General features: G+C 42.5%; 1 protein-coding gene, 1 long non-coding RNA gene and 1 other non-coding gene across 4 annotated transcripts in view; 2 read left to right on the forward strand and 1 right to left on the reverse strand.

Annotated features, from left to right (window-relative positions):
- SH3TC2 (SH3 domain and tetratricopeptide repeats 2) overlaps positions 1-15,148 on the reverse strand; it is a 65,780-nt gene that overhangs the window by 47,398 nt on the left and 3,234 nt on the right.
- On the forward strand, positions 7,412-14,619 carry LOC129509918 (uncharacterized). Of its 2 annotated transcripts, XR_008664436.1 has the most exons (4): positions 7,412-7,756; positions 7,985-8,124; positions 9,243-9,308; positions 13,490-14,619. It is a non-coding gene; the product is annotated as an uncharacterized LOC129509918 (long non-coding RNA). The 2 variants fall into 2 exon arrangements; XR_008664435.1 differs by lacking the exon at positions 13,490-14,619 and having other exon boundaries at positions 9,243-9,873.
- On the forward strand, positions 10,317-10,418 carry LOC129510013 (U6 spliceosomal RNA). Its single transcript, XR_008664471.1, has one exon. It is a non-coding gene; the product is annotated as a U6 spliceosomal RNA (small nuclear RNA).

The raw sequence follows: 15,148 nt of genomic DNA on the forward strand, positions 1-15,148 counted from the left end.
TCCCTCTTGTGTCTCTGCCCCCACCCCTCTCTCTATGTCTATCATGAATAAATAAGTAAAATCTTTAAAAAAAAGAAAAAAGAAAAAGAAAATTAGAGAAGAATATCTGCATGACTGAAGTAACCAGTTATTTCCTGAACAGGATGGGAAAGCACTACGCACTATGCACAAAAAAATAATGGATAAAATTAGGAACTTTTTTTAATCAAAAGATGCAATTAAGAGAATGCTAGGTGACAGAGTAGAAGAAAATATAAAGAATGTGTATAGAATGTAAAGAATTCAAATCCAGAATATATAAAGAATGCTATGTATCTTTCAGAAAGAGGTAGGCAACTAGAAAAATGGACAAAAGGGTGAAGAAGCCCTTATCCAAGGCAGTATCCAAGTGGCCAATAAATTTATGAAAATTTTCTCAAGCTCATCAGGAGAATGAAAACTAAAACCATAATGGAACACCACTACACAGATTGACCAAAATAAAAAAGACAGATAAAGCCAAGTGTTCAAAGGATACAGAGCAATTGGAACTCCCATCCCATGTACTGCAAGTATGAGAATAAGGTTTGAAAATTTTTACTTTGGAAAAACTGTTTGACATATCAGTTCAAGCTGAACATATGCATGCAGTAAGATTCACCAGTTCCATTCCTAGGCATATACTCGGAAGAATACATATATGTGTTCATCAAAATACATCTACAAAAATATTCATAGCCCCAGTATGTGTAACACCCAAAACAGCCTGGCAACAACCCAAATGTCCATCTACACAGAATGAATAAGTAAGTGTAGTATATACAATTAAGTACAATATAGCAATGAGAATAAATGAATGACAACCCAAGGAAGTAGTATAGGTGGACATTTTCACTTTTTGAAAATTCACCAAACTGTACACATATAATTTTGTACATAGCTCTGCATGAGTGGTAAATCTGGTAGACTACAAATAGAGAAATATTCCTTGAGCTCTTCTCTACCTACTTCACCTCCGAATATCTAGAGGTAGAGTCTGGGGATGTGCATTTTCAATTAGCCTCTTGAGGATTTCTCGTGTGCTCTAAAGTGTGAGAATCTGTGGAATAGAGAGCCAATTTGCTAGGTGCTTGGGGACCCATGAGCCAGAGAGCAGCCACTTGAGACACAATAAAGAATCTGGAAAATCTGGGTGAGCTGCATAATAGGAAGAAGAGTTAATAGTTGCATGGGGATTCATAATTTACAGAACTCTTTTGCACAGGGATCATATTTCAACATGAAGGAATATGGAGACTTAGCTGGGCATTAGTAAAGGACCAGAGACAAATCAAGGCAACAAAAAGCTATCATACAGAATGAAGTGTGTTAAAAAGAAAAAGATATGATTTTTTTAATGACTGCAAGGAAATAGACCAGTAGGTCCATAGTGGCTAGTGCCGAGTCATTTTTAATCATCTTTTTGTCTACTTTTGTCTACTTTCCAAATATTCTGTAAGAGACATACATTTGTTTTCTAGAACTGAAGGCAGGTAGAGAAGTAGGTGGGAACAAAGACTGCAATTAGACAGTCCCAGACTCAATCCTGTGCTTCTCATTAGCCAGATGAGCCCCGTAAACCATGTGGTTCAGGTGGGGCTGACTCCATCCCTAGCTCCAGAAGTGGGCACTTGACTCAAGCATCAACCAATCATGTTATGTTATGCCATGGCCACATAACCAAGGTTAAACTAATGAGAATTAGTCTCAGGACCCTCAACAGCACTCTGCAGGAAGAGATTTCTTTCCATTGCACTTGGAACTGTGAATATGACAGCCTGGGTGGCTCAGTCCGTTAAACATCTGCCTTCAGCTAGGTCATAATCTCAGGGTCCTGGGATTGAGTCCTGCATTGGGCTCCTGCTGAGCAAGGAGTCTGCTTCTCCTTCTGCCTCTCCCCCACCTTTCGTGCTCTCTCTCTCGCACCCTCAAAAATAAATAACTAAAATCTTTAAAAAATATATATATGACAGCCTAGAACTAGGAGGCCTACTACAGGTGAAGGCCTGCCTAAAGTTGAGGTCAATCCAGTAAAAGTTTAGGAGTTTAGGAAAGATAACTTTCTGATAACATCAATTGAATATCTTGATCCAGCCATACCTAAAGCGAACAACACCTGGACTTTTCATTCATTAATCAATAAATTACTTTTGGTAAAACTCATTTCATTTTTATTATTATTATGGGTTGGAAAAAGTTACTAATTAAAAAAACATTGAGATTTGTTTAAAAACTGCCAAACTACTTTCCAAAGCAGCTATACCATTTTGCCTTCCCATCAGCAATGCAAGAGAGTTCCAGTTGCACAATATCATCACAAACATCTGATATTTTATGCTTTTTAATTCTAGCCATTGTATAGTTGTCTTATCTCACTGTTTCAATTTACATTTCCTTAGTAACTAATGATGCTGAGTATTTTTCTCATGTGCTTATTTGCCATACATATATTTTCTGAATGAAAGTGTCTTTACAAACATTTTGCTCCATTTAATTGGGCTATTAACCTTCTCATTACTGAGTTATAAGGGAGGTTTTTTGGTGGGTTTTTTTTTTTTATGTTCTGGATACAAGTATTAGATATGTGGTTTTCATGTAATATCCCTGAATCTGTGGCTTCTTTTTCACTTTCCTGGTAGATTTATATGGGGGGGGGGAGTAAAATTACTGGCAAAGAGATCAGCAAGATAAGCGGGAATGAACTTTGTATGCACATGAGACAGCAGAAACCAGCCTGTACATACTAGCAAGGTCAATGATCATGGAGTTAAAATTGTTAAATATGGTAGAGTCAGGATAGGGACAGCATTTCAAGGCAAGCAGAGGAATTTAGAATAGATCTAGTAAGCAATAGGGAGCCATGAAGCATTCTTGAACATAGGAATGGCATTGTAGCAATGGAAACTCTACCTGGGGTGGCACAAGAAGGACAAGGGAGAAGAAAAGACAAGAGGCAGGGAGGCCAGCTAAAAAAAGTTGTATGGCAATCCAGGAGTATAAGTGTGAGACTGTGCACTATGATTTTGGCAAGTGAGAAGTGAGGGGATTTAGTGAATGGTGTGGTTCTTTTTCTCTTTTTCTTTTTTTAAGATTCTATTCATTTATTCATGAGACACACAGAAAGAGGCAGAGACATAGGCAGAGGGAGAAGCAGGCTCCCTTTGGGGAGCCCGATGCAGGATCACGACCTGAGCCACAGGCAAATGCTCAACCACTGAGCCACTGAGGCACCCCTGGTGTGGTACTTTAAAGTTAGAAAAGGGAAAGTATCTTGACAAATTGAATATGAGGGATAGAAATAAAGAAGAGGCAATAATTATAGAAAATGAATAGATAGAAGGGATTTAAGAGATCATTTAGTTCAACTCCTCACTTCACTGTGGAGAAACTAAGGCCTAGAGAGGAGTAGTGATTTTACCAAGGTCACATAACAAGTTCACAAGAGTCAGAAGCATGCAGATCACTGGGAGCCAACTTTACTGCCACCATGACGTTAATCTAATCTCAGAACTCTGAGGTCTGAAGTCTGTAATCTGGAAACATCTCACTCTTAGAAACTTGCTAGAAAAAAAAAAGAAAGAGAGAAACTTGCTAGACGTGAGCATTTGACCCATTTGAGCAATAGATGCATTTCTCCTCTCTCAGTCTCTCCTAACTTCCACCCCAACTTTAAAAAGGAAACATTAAGAAGTGTTTCCCTGCATGCTTTTTTCTCCACCTACATATTTTTTCCTTCTTTGACTTGACATTCATATCCACCAGTAGAGTTTATGATGTAAACCTACACTGTCCTCGTTAGAATAAATGTCAAATTACAGCTATAGGTATATCTACCTATATGGATGTATCTCTGATCATAATGTAGAGGGAGGGGAAAAAGCAAGCTGCACAATGATATCATTTTGTTTAAGTATCAATCTTCAGAAAAAATTCTTTGCAATGATTATGAGTACACAAACACGTAATAGAAGCACAAACCCACTGAATTCATGAAAGTGATTAACTCTGGGGAGGAAACGAGGGAGGGAAATGAGACTGGGAGAGAACTACCAGGGGACCAGGGGACCCTACTTGCATCTACAATGTTTTGTTTTTTTTAAGAGAATGAAATTAAGGTATTCTGAAGCAAACATGGTATAATGTAGAAATGTACTAGAGCTAGATGGTAGTTTTATTGTTCTGAAATTCTCTGTTATCAGTAAGTTCAAAATGCCTCACAAGCTTTTTAAAGTTCAAATATGAGGCATCATTCAGTACTACCAGCATTCTTCCTCAATTTCCTATTATTATACTCATGATTCACATTTACCAAAAATGTTGAAAGTTAAAAACACCAGCAATCAATATAGGCAAATGTTCCCTCTCACATCCCCTGTTTAAGAGTGTAAGTCTGCCAAACTTCTTCAAGCAAGTGTTAAAGATAAGGGGACAGTACTAGAAGCTTTTACGTCAATAAACTTTGACATGACTTACTCTGTGATCCTCAGTGAGGAACTATAATTTATTAAACAGCGACAAGAATCTCCAAGGGTCCAGGAAGTCAGACATGACAGCAGTTGACCAAAACCAGCACCTCTCACCATGTGCAATGGGGAGATTTATGTGAGCAAATGAAAAACATTACAGGGAACAGATGCTGCAGGCAGAGCCCATGTGTGAGAATGCAGGTCACTTGAGTGGCCAGAGCCAACATTCATCATTGTGTGACATGGTGGCAAACCAGCCAGGCATCTGTCCAGAGCTCGGTGCTACCAAGAGCCTTCTCCTTTCCTGCTTCCCTTACCCCTGAGGACTGCTGGTCTTCATTGTTTACTCCACTTTAAACAGATGTAATGGCAGAAGCAGCTAGAAACAGGAGCACAGTGGAGCCAGGAATTAGGGAGAAGGGTTGTAGGAATAGTCTTTACTAGTGAACAGTAAAACAGTCCACAATTACTGAGGGGTTATCAGAAGCCAGACCCTGTGCTAAATCCATGAGATGAATTATCTGATATAATCCTTACCCAAAACTCTGTGTGTGACCAATAGTACCATTGGATCCAAGTTACAGACAGGAAAACTAAGGTTTGAAGAATATAAGAGTTTTTCCCTAAGTAACAGAACTATGGAGTCACTCCAGAATATGTCTCATACTTTGTTCTATTTCCCTAGGAAAAACAGGGGAGCCTAAAAAGGGATTTTATATCAATGGTCCTCATACCTACAACACCCATATCACCCTCTCTAGGGAAAAGCCCGATAAGCACAGAAAAAATTTTAGGGAAATGGTATGAAAAGCCTTGATAAAGGAAATGGCAAGTTGACTCAGAGAAATAGTGGATTCGGGATCCCAGCCACTTAGAGATGCCCCCAATCAGGTGAAACAATAAAATCATTGGACAGTAATATCATAAGAACTCTGAGGTTGCTTTCTTCAGTGTTGATTGGTTGGCTGGTTGGTTTTGAGCCACAGAACTCTTGTTCATGAAATCTTGGGCTGAGGACTGGATGTCACACAGAAGCAGAGCTGCTCCAGCTGAAGCTGGGGGTCAGAGAGCAGGAGCAGAGCTCCCTAAGGCACCTCTGCAGGCCAAGCCTACATTCTCTCATCTTATAGATGAGCAAAGGCCTAGAGGGAGAGCTTGATAGGCTAGAGTCACAGAAATGTAATTAATATGGCTGACATTTCCTGTGCTTAAATCACTGTTTGCCAGGTTGTTTTGAGTGTTTCACATGTAGACTTAATCCCTCCACACACACAACTCTATGAAGAATGTATAAATATATCAATAAATCTATAGACAAGGGGACTTAAACAGAGAGGTTAAGTAAATTGCTCAAGGTCAAGTCAAAGAACCACGATCAAACCAGACATTTTGGCCTCCAAGACCAGGTTATTAACCATGGTGATGGTTAACTGCCCAAGTGATGGTAGACCTAGAACCCAGGACCCTGGTTTGCAGACCAGTGATCCTTCATGTTCCCCCACACTCCATTTAATGTTTGCTCCTGCAGGGTACAATGGCAACAGGATTTAAGGAAAGGGTCTGACAAGCTTATAAATCTTAGAAATCTGGAGATGCAACATGTTTTCATAGCTAATGGTTGTGCCTTTTGTGCCATCTGCAGATCTGTCTTGCCTAGCAGTTCTTCTGGGCTCCCTTTCCAAGGAACCACATGGTGCTCCAGGAAGACATGGAATCCTGACAAGGGTTAGGAATGATTCCTCGGCATGGTGCTCTCCTATCTCCCAAGTTCTCCCCGACTCTGCCACTTTCCCCCAAGGCTGCCACATATCCTGATAATTGCCATACTTGAGATGGCAGGACCCCACCTTGGTCCTGCTCTGAAAAAAAGTGAGGAGTCTGCACTAGGGTGTCTAACCACCCTAGTTGCCTGGGACTCTTCTGGTTTTAGCACCGATTGCATCCTGAGAAAGCCCTCGGGCCCAGGCAAAACTAGGATGTTGGGTCACCTGATATCAAGTCTCAGATGACTTGACAATTTCTCAGGGCAACGACTCTCCATGGCTTCAAGTTTACGTACCAAAAAGAAAAAAAGAAAAGAAAGAAAATTACTCTGTAATAGGTAGGAGGCAGGAAATTGCCTGTTTTTGTCTAGTGACAGCAACCCTGATGAAAATAGGGTTGAGTGACTGAGGCCAAATTTATGGCCACTCATGGGCCCCAGAGGCACTCACTGCCTGAGGTTCTTTCCTGACCTAGGGAATCCTGGGAAGAAAAGACGGAAGGGGTTAGTCACACCCTGCCAGTGGCAGCCAAAAGCAGCACTGGCTCCTTACAGAGCTCAAAGTCTCTCCGTCAAGAAAAGTAGAAGTTTCCCAGGGTCCACTCCCTTTTCACAAAGCCGGAATGACAAGCACTGGACTAGGGAAGGAGAGGGGGCCAGAAAGCAAAGTCATCTCGGCCGCTGCAATCTTTGGAAAAGCAGCTCCCCCAACCCAACAGATCCCTGAGTCTTCACTGGACCAATCACCTCAGGGAAGCCACAGGCCAACCCCCTCCCCCACGTCAGGAAACTCACCTGGGCCCCAGGATAGACTCGGCTCCACGGGAATGCAGAAGCAGCCACCCATGTGTGCATCATTCTCCCCAGGCCAAGGCCCCTGGGAACAGCAGCCAGAAGAGCACTGGGAGGGACAGCCTCCCAACGGTGTCCCTCCTCCCGCCTCCTCCCTGGCACACTAGGGACCAAAACCAGGCTCAATGCACAATGCAGCCTTTGACATCAGGCTGCAGCAGGAGGTCCAGGCAGGAGGGGAGGGGCAGCCCAGCCCTCAGGACCCATAGTCCCTACACTGTCAGGCCTCTGACTGGGGAGCAGCACTCCTCCCTGCCTCTCTGCAGATTGCTTCAGGCCTATCAGGCTGTGGCACATTCCTCACATTCTAGGACTGAGATACACAGTTGGGTTCCTGTGGGGGAGGCCAGGGTGGAGGAGAAGGGCAGAGAGCATCCCAGGAATCAAGGCCGCTGTTCTTGTTTCCCCCTGGCTGACTTGGCCCGCACTGACTTGCCTGCCCATGAGAGAGCCATCCCCACCCAGCCTCTCTGTCTGTGAACACCTCCCCTGGGCGCAGCAGCTCACCGGGGCGCCAGCAGCATTGGTGAGCCAGCTCCTCACTGGTGAAAGGGCACAGCCCCAGCCCCTGCTCCTAAAGCCTTGGTCAGAAGGAATCCAGGCAATCACCTGCTGGAGCCCAGCACCTTACTGATGAGAGGATGCAGGACCAAGTCCGGTAAGGTTACAAATTTGCCCAAAAACCTGGTGACACCAGACCAGCCTCTTTTTCACTTTGGACAAGTTGCAGAGCCAGAGAATGCAGTGGACGCAGTACAGAAAACCTCCTGCAACATCTTCCAAAGGAGGCAGGGAAAATATGGTTGAATGTCCACAAGACTGGATGGAGGCCTGACTGATCTAACAGCCAAGTTCAAGGATCACTAATTACTTATTATTTTGTTAGTGCCTAGAGCAAAGTTCAGTGGGGAGTGAGCCAAGGAGGGAGGAGGCACAACCGAAAGGACACAGGAGTCCTATCCACTACTCTGCAGGCTACGTGCAGGCTGGACTGGAGGTCACTCGCACAGCATTTTAAGGAGGGAGGTGAGTTGGCCGTGTTTATATTCTGGGAGGAGCACCGGGGTGACAATATAAAGGATAGCCCAGGGGCCAGTCCCATGGGGGCTGTCACGAGTGTCCACTGCACACACCAGTTCAGACTCAGGTGACAGAGTCTGGCTTCAGTTTCAATGCTGACTCATTTTGACTCCCAGTCACTTAAACGTTTGCCATGGGCCAGGCACTCACTATACGTTACTTCATTTCAATCCCGTAACAGCCCCATAACATAGGTCCTTTCAGCTCTATTCTCTAAGTGAGGAAACTCACGAAGAGGGGCATATAACACATCCGAAGCCCCACTATGTATGAATGTCAGATTCAGGACTGGAGTCAGGTCTAATTGATTCCACAGTTGGGGAGCTTCATTTTTCTGATATACAAGCTCTTTCCATGACTACAGTGAAAAAACAATTAGATGATCTGATAGTGAACCCTCAGAGCTTGCTGACCACTATGGAAGGCCCAGGAGAGGAGGGCTAGGGTGGGGCAGGGAGGGCAGCGGTGGGGCGGGGGGGGTGGGGGTGGACAGGGTCTCTCCAGTCACATGGGGGATTACATGCAGGATGTTTTCTCTGTGCACTTCTGTCTAAAATATTCACTCTCATAATGTCCCATGCCTTTTCCTTCACCGAAGCAGTGTTTTAGAATGTTTTCTTGGACTTAAGATAAAAGAGCAAGAGTTTCTTTAGAAGATAGTCACTCAAAACTTTGGGAGGACATAAGAATCAGATGGTGAAAAGAAACCATGGTTTTGGGACGCCTGGGTGGCTCAGCGGCTAAACATTAGCCTTCAGCCCAGAGCATGATCCTGAGACCTGGGATCGAGTCCCACATCGGGCTTCCTGCATGGAGCCTGCTTCTCCCTCTTCCTCTGCCTATGTCTCTGCCTCTCTAAGTGTCTCTCATGAATAAATAAATAAAATCTTTAAGAAAGAAAGAAAAAGAAAGAAAGAAAGAAAGAAAGAAAGAAAGAAAGAAAGAAAGAAAGAAAGAAAGAAAGAAAGAAAGAAAGAAAGAAGCCATAGTTTAACTTGCACATGATGACAAATGCTCAGACTTATCATTTCTCCTTGACTAACCTGTCCACCATTCTTACGCAGGTACAGCAATAGAGATCAGAAATTGTAAGTGACCAGAACCAACCAAAGGAAGTCCGTCTGTCCCAGGTGACACTCTGAGGCAGTTGGCTCAGACACATTTTGGCAAGTCCACTCTGGATAAAGTCATTGTTTTCTTGAGATGCAAGAAACTAGTGCTATTCTGCATATGGGCTAAGGCGTATGAATATGCCTTAGATGAATTAGCCTGAACAAAGGCTTTCCAGACAGAGAGAGCAGCAGGTGCAAAGGCCCTGAGGCTGGACCATGGCTGGCAAGTGGAAAGAAAAGCATGTGTGGTTGAAGTCCATGAGGCAGAGCAGGGTATAAAGATGAGGTGAGAGAAAGCAGCTAGAGGCTAGATTGCAGAGGACATTGAAGGCCATCTAAGGATTTCAGCTTCTACTATGAGTGAGATGGGAGACATATAGGATGCCAAATAGAGGAGTCTCATGATAGACTTATAGTTTTAAAGGGTCACCCTAACTGCTCCTTGAAAAATAGGCTGGAGGCACCTAGGTGGCTCAGTTGGTTAAGCATCCAACTCTTAATTTCAGCTCAGGCGATGATCTTGGGGTCCTGGGATTGAGCCCCCTGTCGGGCTCCACTCTCAGCAGGGACTCTGTTTGAGGATTCTCCCTCTGTCCCTCCACCAGCTCATGTGTGCTCTCTCTCTAAAATAAATAAATCTTAAAAAAAAAAAAAAGGAAAAGGAAATAGACTATAGCTGGGATTCCATGTATGCAGCAAATGTAACATCCAGGAGAAAGATAATGATGGTCTGTACCAGAGTGACAGCAATAGAGGTAATAAAAGGGGTTTAGGTATTAGATATATTTCTGAATGAAGAGTATATTAATCAAGGCTCTGCAAAGAAGAAGAATCAGTAGGATACAAATATATCTGTGATACAAGGTGGGCACTGCCCCACCTAAGAAGCTCCCACTAGGCTTCAGGAAATGAGAAGTATGATGCCATGTTCTTCTGGGAAGTAGCCAGACGTCCTGATTTGTCATAGGAACCAGACATCAAGATTTTCACATGAAGTTCCCAAATTTTTTAATGGCCACAAACTAGGCTCACTCCAGTAGCACATACACTAAAATTGGAATGACACAGAGATTAACACAGCCCCTGTGCAAGGGAAACATGCAGATTCATGAAGTATCCCATGGTTTTGAGTATTGTATAGAACTGCTGAATCATGGGGCATCTGGGTGGTACAGTCAGTTAAGAATCCAAATCCAACTCTTTCAGCCCAGGTCATGATGTCAGGGTGTGATGAGACTGAGCCCGACTCAGGCTCTGCACTATCAGAGAATCTGCTTAAAATTTCCTCTCCCTCTCCCCCTCCCATGGGGGTGCTCTCTCTCTTTCTCTCTCTCTCTCTCCCCCCCCGCATAAATAAATAAATAAATAAATAAATAAATAAATAAATCTATCTTTAACAACAACAACAAAAGAATTGTTGAATCTTATGTTGTTCACTGGAAACTAATATAATGCTGTGTGTTACTTATACTTTGATAAGAAAAATAAGAATTAAAAAATTAATGCTCAAAGACTAATTCAGAAAATCTTTTTTTTAATATTTTTTTCTCTTTTTATTTATTTATGATAGTCACAGAGAGAGAGAGAGAGGCAGAGACACAGGCAGAGGGAGAAGCAGGCTCCATGCACCGGGAGCCCGATGTGGGATTCGATCCAGGGTCTCCAGGATCGCGCCCTGGGCCAAAGGCAGGCGCCAAACCACTGCGCCACCCAGGGATCCCCAGAAAATCTTTTAAAGCACTGTGTAGGCCAATACTTCAGACCAGACAAACTTACCTTTTTTCATTTTATATTTATTATACAATAGGTTGTGTCGTTAAAATATAAAATGTGACCTGCCTTCTCTGCCACATGCAAACTCTTGAAACTAAACTAAATTTTTAAACTTCCTTTTAGAGGTATTGGTTTGAATTAAGATTTGCTTTTGAAATGCTATAAAAGTATGTATTAAAAATACAGTGTCCAGATTTTTATTTCTGATGAGGAAACTTGAATTTTTTTGTACATTAGCTGTTTATAAAAAGCATCTTAAGAAAACTAATACATTCTAATAGAGAAAAAATAGAAATACAATTTACTTGTATTTCAATTCAGGCCAAATCCAGCCCACAAGCAGCCGGTTGGACCCTTCTGATGTAAAATTGAAAATTGTTTTCTTGGGAAATTCACAGTCTAGTTGGGATAATATATGCACTGAGGAACTATAATTCAAGGGGAAAACTGTAAGACTATGTCATGGGTGGAATTCTCTCCCCTTCAAATATAATATATGGAACACTGAACCCCCAGTACCTCAGACTGTGATTTTATTTGAAAATAGGATTGTTGTAGATATAATTATTTAGTTTGGGTTCATACTGGAATACAGAGGGTCCCTAATCCAATATGACTAATGTTCTTATAAAACAAACACCCTGTGAAGACACAGACCCACAAGCAGAAGCTCCGGCAACAATGAGGGCGTTGAGTTACACATCCACAAGCCAAGGAATGAAGGGGATTGCCAGCAAACCACCAGAAGTCAGGAAGAGTCAAGGGATGATCCTCCCTGAAGGTTTCCAAGGGAGCTTAGCCATGCAGACACCTTGATTTGGGACATCTGGTCACCAAAGCTATGAGACAATATATTTCTATTATTTTAAGTAACCCAGTTTGGGCAGTTCATTAGGATAACCCCAGGAAACTCCATCTGGATATGTTTTTACCTCTCAAAGGTCAGTTTGGGCATTAGATTTGTGGTCAGAAGACCGAAGTTCAAATCCTGGCTCTGCCATTTCCAAGTTGTATGCTGTTTGGCATAGTCTGTCCTTTGCAAGTAACAATGATAATAATAGTCACATAGAGATCACAAAAAATCTCTATCTCATAAAATGATTGTGAGGATTTAAAAAGTGTTTCCAGGTGTTGATTTTTTACTTGTGCAAATCTTGCATGTGTGTGTGTGAGAGAGAGAGATCACTGTTATACCAGTCTTTGGCATATTGTCCATGAGTCCAGACTCTGAGGAAGAAGGGACATCCTTGTTGAGAAGAATGTACCTATCAGCCATGACAGAGACAAAAATCTCAGTTCCAATCAGAAAGCTTAGGAGGAAATACATCTAAGTAAAACTAGGACTGCCTGTCCTCAGATAATCAAGAAGATTCCTTTCATTACTTCAGGCAAAGGCATCCAGCCTAGCCACCCAGCCCCTAGCTGCATTTCTCTCTTTACTTCTTGACTGGCCAACGTTTTCAACAGACACACGTTTTGCAAGCAGTTTACTTAAGAAAGAAAAATAAATACTCATGCTCAACTATTTTCATCACTATTTGGCTTTTGTGATCTAGTAAATTGGTTTCAAGCAAAAAGAAAGGGGTATTCTGGGTGTTTTCACTGATAAATTTCATTGGGTGACCTTGGGAAAGTCAACCATTTCCCCTTAGGTACTTTCCTTATGTAGTCACTCTGTGTCCTCACCCATTCAAGTCTTGTTCCCATGATGACTTTGTTCAAGTTACTCTGAAAGTGGGATCCCCAGATCTCCATTCAACTATCCAGCAGAGCTGTGTATTCTGTACACAGCACGGAGGCACTGTCCCCTCCTTTGTTTTATGTATTGTACTTTTGCTAATGGATTCCAAGTTTACATCAGCCTACAGGAGTCAGAAGATAGTTCACATTCTACCTACTTGGAGAGATTTATCAAAATTCAGATGCCTAAAAAAAAAAAAAAATTCAGATGCCTAGATCTTACCCAGCTCCAATGAAACAGAATCTCTGATTAGACCCACTCCTAGCGATTCCAATGTGCCTCCAGATTTCAGCAAATAATGCCCCAGGGATTTCTTTTACAGAGATGAGGGACAGGGCCAGGTGTACATTTCAGGGGTCTAAATGTCCATAGAGCTCTCCTTTTCTTAATCTTCTGATCTATACTAAAGTTAATTAAAAGCCTTAACCACAAGGGGAGACCACATGCAGGGAATCTGGCTCTCTCAATGAAAAGAATGTGAGGGGACACCTGGGTGGCACAGTTGTTTGGGCCACAGACTCTTGGTTTCAGCTCAGGTTGTGATCTCAATGTCATAGGATCGAGCCCCCAATTGGGCTCCATGCTCAGCATGGAGTCTGCGTGACATTATCTCCCTCCCTCTCCCTTTGACCCTCCTTTCTGTGTTCTCTCTCTCTCTCTCTCTCTCTTTCTCATGAATAAGTAGATCTTGAAGAAGAAGAAGAAGAAGAAGAAGAAGAAGAAGAAGAAGAAGAAGAAGAAGGAAAGAAAGAAAAGAAGAAAGAAAGAAAGAAAGAAAGAAAGAAAGAAAGAAAGAAAGAAAGAAAGAAAAAAGAAAGAAAGAAAGAAAGAAAAAAAGAAAGAAAGGAGAGGGCCCCTCTCATCCTCAAGTTTCAGCATCCACAAATAACAAAAAAAAATGATTTATAATTATTCAAGACTTCCATATTGATGAAATCCTCTATCTTACTATATCCTCACACCTATATCCATAACGTAGGAGCTGGACCCACCATTTTGTAAGCGATGAAAGGGCTGTGTGAGAGAAGTCAGGTGACTTCTCCAGGGTCTTACTGCTAGTAAATGGCAGCAATAGCTTTTCCCAAACATTCCAGCCAGCACCTGCATATACAGTAAGCTTCACCACTTAAGACAGCCAGGAGAATATAAACAGACACACATATACAGCATCCCAACCCCCAACCCCTCCCTCAAGCAACATCTACCTACTAATAAAGATCAGATTATCTTAACCTCCATAGAACCATGTATGTATAGAGGTCAAGCAAATGAGTAAAACAGTTTATCATACATGCACTAATTTAAAAGGTTTCAAAAAAAAAAAGGTTTCAACAAACATGAACATCCAGGGAAAGTAGGAAAGAAGGACAATAGACCAGTCCTTCTCAAACTTTAATATGGATATTAATTATCTGGCATGATACGAAGAATAATGCCCCCCCAAAGATATCCACATCTCCAGAGCCTGTGAATATGTTTATGTTTTCTTACCTGACTAAAAGGACTTTCTTGATAGGATTAAGTGAAGGAATTTGAGAAAGGGACATAGGATGGTCCAGATATAACCGCTAGGGAGGTGGGAAGGTCAGAGTCAGAAGATATGACAAGCAAACTAGAAGCCAGAGGTCAGAATCAGAGAAAGTGATTTGAAAATGCTGCTACAGTGCTGGTTTTAGATGGAAGATGGGACCATAGGCAAGAAATGTAGGAAGGCTCTAAAAGCTGGCCAAGGCACAGAAAGAATTCTCTAGAACTTCCAAGAGGAACACAGCCCTACCAACACCTTGATTTTAGCCCAGTGAGATCCACTTTGGAAATCTGACATCCAGAACTACAAGATAATAAAGTTGTGTTGTTTGAAGTCACTAAGTTTGTCATTTGTTACAGCAGCCATAGGAAACCAATAGACCTGGGAATGGGGAAAATCAGATCCTAATCCCCGGTCTCTGAGGGGGTGAGACGCTCTAGTGGGAGCTTGCAGGTGGTGCCCATATGCTGGCTGTTGGACCACGCTTTGAGAATCGAGGCCATCAGAACTCCCCTGCAGCTGTTCTTTCAGTGTCTGGAGCCTTCAGTTAGTAGGGGATGGGAGCATGATCCCACAGAACCCTCAGTTCCTCACTCTGACTGCCCCAGTGTCTGTGCCACTGCACTGACCTGTAGTCAGTCTTATATTCAGTATCACCTACTCTGAGACGTACCTCCTTTTATTCCTATTTCTGCCCCCGCTTATTCACTTTAGTGATTATAGTCCTAAGTCTGTGTTTATTTACCATCTCCCCCTCACATTTCTGCTGTCCTGTTCCCACCATGAAACACGGTGCCTGAAACAGGCACTCTTACA

This window comes from Nyctereutes procyonoides, unplaced genomic scaffold, assembly GCF_905146905.1.
Source record: "Nyctereutes procyonoides isolate TBG_1078 unplaced genomic scaffold, NYPRO_anot_genome, whole genome shotgun sequence".
NCBI lineage: Eukaryota > Metazoa > Chordata > Mammalia > Carnivora > Canidae > Nyctereutes > Nyctereutes procyonoides.